Genomic DNA, 8,278 nt, shown 5'->3' on the forward strand with positions numbered 1-8,278 from the left:
AAAGTTGTATAGTGTGAGCCTGCCTTTAGTTAACAAATTACAAAATTATTTCACTTCTATTCTATTATTAGGAGTCTTTTAAAACTGATGCTGGAATCTGGACTGGTCTGACTCACAGTGATGTGGAGAACACATGGAAATGGGTTGATAGCAGCACACTGAACTCTGGGTGAGAAATCACTGAATTCAACTGATTTATCGAATAAATGATTATCAATGCCAGTATCATATCACACAAAAAGCAGTACTGAACATCTAATGCTGATCTGTAGTTTCAGATTTTGGGCATCTGGAGAGGCAAAGAGGAAGACTGTGCTCCATCAGAGTGAAATGATTATCCAGTTAATGATGTTTTAAATGGATATGTGTGAGAAAAGCATCTTAAAATAAAATCTGTAATGTGATCACTAATAGGAAGCAGGCAAAAATAGTTGTATTTGCAAAAAATATAGTTGTACATTTTTGTAAGCTATACATTGTACTGTAATAAATCATCTTCATTAATGAATCATTAAAGGACAAGTTCGGTATTTTACACTTAAAGCCCTGTTTACAGATCGTTTCTGATGAAATAGAACGGTTAAGATTAAATTTTGGACAAATGCTGCTGTCCCGAGAATTTTCGGTTTCTTTCGCTTTCCCCCCCACCAGTAGACTGGGTGTATAGGTGCACTCGAACACTCCTTCCTAAAACACATTAAACTTTCGTTTACAAAGACGTGAAACTCACCGAGTGGTCAGGGGTGTTCACTGATATGCTCACACAAAAATCGCTGCAAAATATGCTTTCCAACAGGTTTTATCGTAGTTTTTGTCTCCTCCATTGACTTCCATTGGATGTGCTGTGAGGTACGGTATTACTCCGCGCCGGAAACTGAAATGGGGTTCAGGGGTTGTTTTCTTCTTCTTCTTCGTGTTTTTTTTTTTTTTTTTTACGGCGGATCCATAGACTGTAAAAAAATATGGACGTAGTGTCCGTGACGTCACCCGTAGGTTTCTGAAGAGCATTTTTGAAGCCTAAAGTGGGCGGAGCCGGCCGTCGCCATCTTGGCCTTGCGTCACTCCCGGATAACAGAAAATGGGCAAAGAGGCGGGGCGTGAGTGGAGCTGAGGAGCTCAATTAAAAGTTCCTATTTTTGCCCTTCGAAATATTATAATAGTTAAAAGACATGGCTACAAGTGAGACTGTGTATCGTGATTCTGTACTATTCTGCTAGTTGAAAATGCATTATGCAGTAACTTAATATTACTCTGAGAGTGTGTGTGTGAGACAGTGATTTATGTGCATACATGTCAGTCACTCTTTTTTAGTCTATGGTCCGTCAGCGCAGCATCGCTCGTCAAGTTCGTAGAGAGCTTATTCAGTCCATTTTAAATTCTGATTTTGGCCACCTCTCCATAGATATATATTGCCTATGAAGTTCAAGTAAATGCGCTAGAAAATCCGCGCACATTCTAGGATGTGCATTTAACGTTATTGCATGGACGGAGAAAGCGCCGACGCCTGCAGGATTTCATCTGACGGTACATAAGCATATTATAATCTATCTGTTCCGTGAGAGCAGAACGTACAAGCCTTTATTGACGTTTTTAAATCTGATAACTCCAAAAAGCAACGAAATTGTCAGACATCCATTAGTGCATGTTCACAGAGGAAAACAACTGAAATACAGCGCTGGTTGTTCTCTCGAACGATACTCGACGACAACGACGGAACCCAAAGCCGTGGGCGAAGTAATGGGTGTTTTAAATTGTATGAAATAATCCCGAAAAAAGCACAAAACACAGCAGAGGTGAGGTGGCAAGTTCAGCAGCTAAAATTTGCTGAGGTGAACTGACGGCTAGTAACAGCAGACAAACGGCTAGCATTGACATCAGCGGCAATCCACCTGTCACTCAAGTGGCCACACCCTTGCAGAACTTTAAATATTAATCAACTAAACGGAAGAGTTATAAAAAAATTCACCCCCCTCACAGTTGTCATGAAGGGCAAAATTAGCTGTATAGACCAAAGCCACATACAGACACCAGGCTGTAAACATGTTTTTTTCTGCTGTAAAGTTGGCCATTTTAACATGGGGGAGATACAGATTTGACTCACTTTTGACAACAGCCTCAAGCGGCCAGTCAACGAATTGCAGTTTAACTCACTTCCGTGTTGGTTTCAAGAGAGAGACGGGGAGGTTGCCGCTTGGGCGGATCGCAAACAATGAAATGCCAGTGGTTTGCTTGCAAAGGTGCATTATCGCCACCAACTGGGCTGGAGTGTCTATTATTCAAGCTCTCAACGGAAGAAGTTCGGGTGTGAGGCGTTTGGAAAAATAGCTCCACAGTTTTACAATGAAAGGTAAAACACCTGTTGGAAAGCATCTTTTGCAGCGATTTTTGTGTGAGCATATCAGTGGACACCCCTGACCACTCGGTGAGTTTCACGTCTTTGTAAATGAAAGTTTAATGTGTTTTAGGAAGGAGTGTTCGAGTGCACCTATACACCCAGTCTACTGGTGGGGGGGAAAGCGAAAGAAACCTAAAATTCTCGGGACAGCAGCATTTGTCCAAATTTCAATCTTAACCGTTCTATTTCATCAGAAACGATCTGTAAACAGGGCTTTAAGTGTAAAATACCGAACTTGTCCTTTAAGCAAATTAATTTGTCTTTCTGTTATATTTTATTGTTTCATGTGTGTAACTTCTCTGCAGTTTTCTGCCATTTTAATATGTGTAGGCTAGAAGCGCTACTCAACATTCACAATAAAACTGTTATACTCCCGATATCTCAGTACCAGTGATGGCAAACTACCAAACGATGAGCTCTAACACACATCAGATCAAGAGCCTCACACAGGAACAACAGACTGATGCTAGCATTAGGCTAAAGGCTAATTCTGGCTAATATTTACTTCCTAGACAACAAAATGTAACAACATTTCCTATGATGTTGAGGACACAGTAGAAATGTAGATAATGTTCAGTCTATATTTCCACAGAGACACTGTTTTGCTTTAGAAACACTTTCATATTAAATCTAAAAGGGGATCTATTAGACTGTGGCTGTCATAAGCTGTCTAATGCAGCTTTGCAGAGCTGAGATGTAAACAAAACGCTATTGGCTATTTTCAAAAAGGGGAGGGGCTGTTTGATATGCTCCACCCTGTTTTCCTGTTTCAGTGGAAATTGCGTCAACACATTTAAATAATGTTGTGCCTTTCAAGGCACTTCAGCTGGCTTTTAAAGTCAGTCATGTGTTCCCAACTAAGGAATGCCAGCAAAACTCTTATTATACTCATTTACTGCAGTTCATTATGAAAAGTTACTCTTCATATAACTTTACTCCTTCACTAGTTTCATTCTTTGTATAACAAACACATTAGTTGAGACTAGTTGCATTGGGTATCTTGAACAAGCACTTTTCATCCCACTCTTATTTGTTTCAGTTGATGTTTTTCTCTGGTGTTTTTTGCATTTGTTTTGACTTGGAGAATGAGATGTCACTGCAAAATGCCACCAAATGTGAAATGGCCTTAGTGCACTGCCACAAGCCAAGAAAAGGCCATCACATTTATGTATTATGATTTTCTATTAATAATTTCTTATTTGACCCTTAAAGACTGATACAGCCGTAATAAAAATAAATAATAATAAAAATAACTATTGTTCTTAAATGTTTAATAACTATTGAACTGCTTAGGTTGCTGGAAAGAGTTGGAGAGTTGATAAAACTGGTTGTCAGGATAGAGACAAGGAGATCGGAGGTAAGTAACTCAGATACAGCTTTATTTACAGGTGGCAATAGTGCAAGGTGAGTATACGGTGATTTCAGGTGCAGATACTGTGAAGATCACTCGGTGCATGGGTAACAACAGGTAATCCAGATAATTTCAAGAGTAGGGTAATCACTCAGTCTCAGTTCGTTAATCTTTTCTCTTCTCTCTTTAGGTCTTTTTCTTATCTTATCATCATCTATCACACGTTAGAAGAAAACAGAAGGTGATGTGTTAAACATACCATGTGACAAACAGTAATAATAAAAAATACATTTACGCTTTACTTCTTTATAGTGAGTGTGTGAATTTGCATGTATGTGTCAGTATGGGTCATACCATTGATAATACCAGAGCACTGAGCAGTTGAAGTAAATAAAAAACTTGGCTCATAACATGGACGCAGTTATTGCATGGAAGGTGCAAGAAAAATGTAAGTGTCTTGAAAACATTAACACAGTTCAATTGAATGGTAAAGCTAGCCCTCTTTAACCTCTTTAACTTTAACTCTTTAACAGTTAAACTAAATGTAAGAAGCAAACTTTGTACAAAGCTGAAAAAACCTCAACAACAGTGAAATAAGATCGCATGATTTATCTGTCAATCGATGCATGTAAAAGTGTAGTTTGTTACTATAGCAACAGTGGGCTTCCTCCCAGCACATTTTCGGTAGAATGAAAGAAAAAGAGCTTAAAATTGAACATGTTAACCATACCCCACTTAATTTTTTTTTATTTTTACTGGCACTTTTTTATTCATACAATTGTACATCTCTCTTTTTTTATCGGACCTCTCAATTAACCTTCTTTGCTTTCAATTATGAAATGGTTCAAATGAAAACATTCAAATGATCTTACCAGGACTTACTTTACCAAATTAGTAATAAAATATTTGCTCTTGACAACAGGGAAAGCAAGTATGTTTGCTTGACATACCATCTAACACTACAATTTATGAGTTTAATATCATGTTTTGCTTCAAAATCACAATACATGTCAGTCGTGTTTGAAATTACTTCTGTGGTTTCATGTTGCTTCTTAACACAGAGTGAGAATATACTTACTATTTGATTAAATTCTATGATACAGGCTATGTTGATTAGCATTGCATTAAAGGGTTAGTTCACCCAAAAATGAAAATTTTGATGATTTACTCACCCTCAAGTCCTCCTAGGTGTATACAACATTCTTCTTTCAGACGAATAGTTACCGTCAAATACGATTGACAATTAGCATACAGTTTGGATTGGCGGTATGGTTCTGTTCTGGGCGAGAACTCCCTGCGCATCCATGGGAGGTAAACATGGTAGACAGAACAGAACAGAACAGAACCAACATGAATGTTTGCAAATATATTTAATTCAAGATTTTAAAGTACAACCTAATTCAAGAATTTATTTTGATTCAAGGGGAATCAGAATGTCAAATCCTGACTGGCGAGAGGAGGAGCTGGGGATGGAGGAGGGTAATTAGCGCCTGAGAAACGCGATAGCTGCTGATAATACTGAAGGAGCTTATATATATATACGGTGACAGGAGTCGTATTCCTATAGGTAGAGGTGGATCAGCTGAGAGTCAGCTGATGCGAGCTGGACTAACGTGACCTGCCAGAACTAACGCTACGCTTGATTTCTGTCAGGACCACTACCGTCAAATAGGATTACCAATTAGCATACAGTTTGGATAGGCGGTATGGCTCCATTCTGGGCGAGAACTCCCTGTGCATCCATGCAGCCTAGCATGGATAAGAGCAGGGAGAGCAGCAATAACCCCCCAAAACAAAACCATATGCCAATATCCCCCAAACCCAACTGAAAGCCTTAAGCAACAAGTATGTTGCCCTCACCTAGATGGCCTAAACGAGTATGTTGCCAATACCCGTATAAGCCATAGCAACAAGCATGTTGTCAATACACGAAATGCTTAGCAGTAAACATGCATATTGCAATGAATGACATACCACCTGAAATGAAGAAGTGAAAATTGAGATATCAAAATGAATCTGCTGCTTGCTTGTTGTGTATTCACAGTCCAGTTTCTTTGAGTGACGCCTGTGGACTAGAGATGAGAGATGGAGATTTCCTTTTCAATTATCTTTTTCATTGGAAATAAGTTCTGAAGTACACAATACTGAAGTAATCCTGGTGGAAACTTCCGGTTCACACAGAATTAGCAACACATGTCATTAATGCAGCTGGATGGTTTAATGTAACAAGCGTGATGCTGATGCTTGGATACATTTAGTCACACTCACAAATATGTAGATTTGAATAAATTCCAATCACTAGACAAGTTATTTGTTGACGTGTACTGCGGACACTGTCACCTGTCAATGACGTCATAACCTTGTTATACTTGGTTGTAGTTTACTTCTGTAGAAACCAAGAAAAAAAAAATAATAATAATTTTTTTTCTGTTATTTATTTTTTTACACACTACCCCCACCACGACTGAGGCTGATAGAATGGTTACATCCCGATGTTAGCGGCATGTGTTGAGTACTATAGATCCAATCTTATGGGGGATGCATCACCCCAAGCAAGGACACATTGCAACAAGCGTGTTGCTGTAGCCAATTTAACAATTGTATGGGATCTATTGGGGGAAGCTTACATGTTGTATAATCGTGGAACTATTGCTAAACTAGTGTAGTTTGGCAGGGGAAGCATACACCCTGCAGCAATAACTCCGACTAGCGGCAAGAAAACTGATACAACTAACATGTTGTATAAATCACAGAACTATTGCTAAAACTAGTGTAGTTTGGCAGGGGAAGCATACACCCTACAGCAATAACTCCGACTAGCGGCAAGAAAACTGATTCAACTAGCATGTTTGTATAACCATAGGACTAGTATTAAAACTAGTAGTGTAGTCCGGTCGGAGAAGCATACACCCTCTAGCTCTGAGTCAGATGCAGTGTGCAGCTGAGCAATGAAATACAGTGTGCTTCCTCATCATTAATACGATTTCTGCTCCTGTCCTACGGATTCCTTCGGCTGTGGAGGTGAAGATGACGACTCCCATGATTCCACACTCCTTCACAGGACCATCAAGCTACGATGTTGTTAGTGTTGAATATCAGACCTCTGCGGTGAATGTACTGTGTATTTTGCACAAGTATGTTACCGATATCTGTATAGCTTTAGCCACAAGCATGTGGTAACTTTAACACAGCATGTTGCAATAATCAGATAGAATAAAGAACAGGCATTTTTCCAATGCAACCAGATAAGCATAAAACAACACTTGATTACTACAGCATGTTGCTGAGGACAGTATGCGCAATACTAGAAGCCGAAGTAACAAGCATATATTCGATAACATTGCAAGGGGCGGATCTAGAAAAATATTTATGGGGTGGCGAGAGGGGGGCAGGAATTTTTGAGGGGTGGAAACATATGGCAGACGTATATATACTGAATTTAATCACAGTTATCACAGTTTGATGAGAAATAGTATGTACACACTACAAAAGGGCACAGGCTGCCATTTACAAACTCATACAGACAAACTTAATCTCATGCAATCAATGTCTTGCATTTGAGGTTTCATGTGAAACAGTTCATATGTGACCCTGGACCACAAAACCAGTCTTATGGGTAATTTTTTTAAAATTGAGATTTATACATCATCTGAAAGCTGAATACATAATCTTTCCATTGATGTATGGTTTGTTCGGATAGGACAATATTTGGCATAAATACAACTATTTGAAAATCTGGAATCTGAGGGTACAGGAAAATCGAAATATTGAGAAAATCGACTTTAAAGTTGTCCATTTCCATTGGCGATAGTGCTGCATCCTTTCACAATTTTTATATATATATATATATATATATATATATATATACTGTATATATATATATATATATATATATAAGGTGGGAAATTTACAAAATATCTTCATGGAACATGATCTTTACTTAATATCCTAATGATTTTTGGCACAAAAGAAAAATCTATAATTTTGAGCCATACAATGTTTTGTTGGTTATTGCCACAAATATACCCGTGCAACATAAGACTGGTTTTGTGATCCAGGGTCACATATTAGGAATAAGTGACCATACAATGTGTTCTCACTTAATAGGAGATAGAAGTATGATAGAAGTTAGGGGCATTATCACAGGAAAGGCATTAAGGTAAAACAGGTGATGAGTGGCAGATGTGTGAGAGGGGAAGCAAACAGTTTTTGACTGTGTCAGAGAAGCAGCATTTGTACAAGAAGAAACTATACAAAGAAAAACTTACCCATGAAGATCTACTGAGCTGTACTAAAGTAAGCATAAATACACTGTGGAAATAAATAGGTTACGGCACTCAAACAAGGTATTGGACATCGCTTTTATTGTTTACTTAGAACACACATTCTCCCCATTTGTCCCTCAGTAACTTGAGGTTTTTTGTTTTTTTTGACAGATGAGGTCTTTACTGAAAAAGTGATGAGAAATACAGTACAGTATAAAATATTCACAGCTGTTAAGGCGACATGAAAGGGACATTTCATGCATTGCA

The sequence above is a fragment of the Squalius cephalus genome, assembly GCF_949319135.1.
Source record: "Squalius cephalus genome assembly, chromosome: 9".
Taxonomy (NCBI): domain Eukaryota; kingdom Metazoa; phylum Chordata; class Actinopteri; order Cypriniformes; family Leuciscidae; genus Squalius; species Squalius cephalus.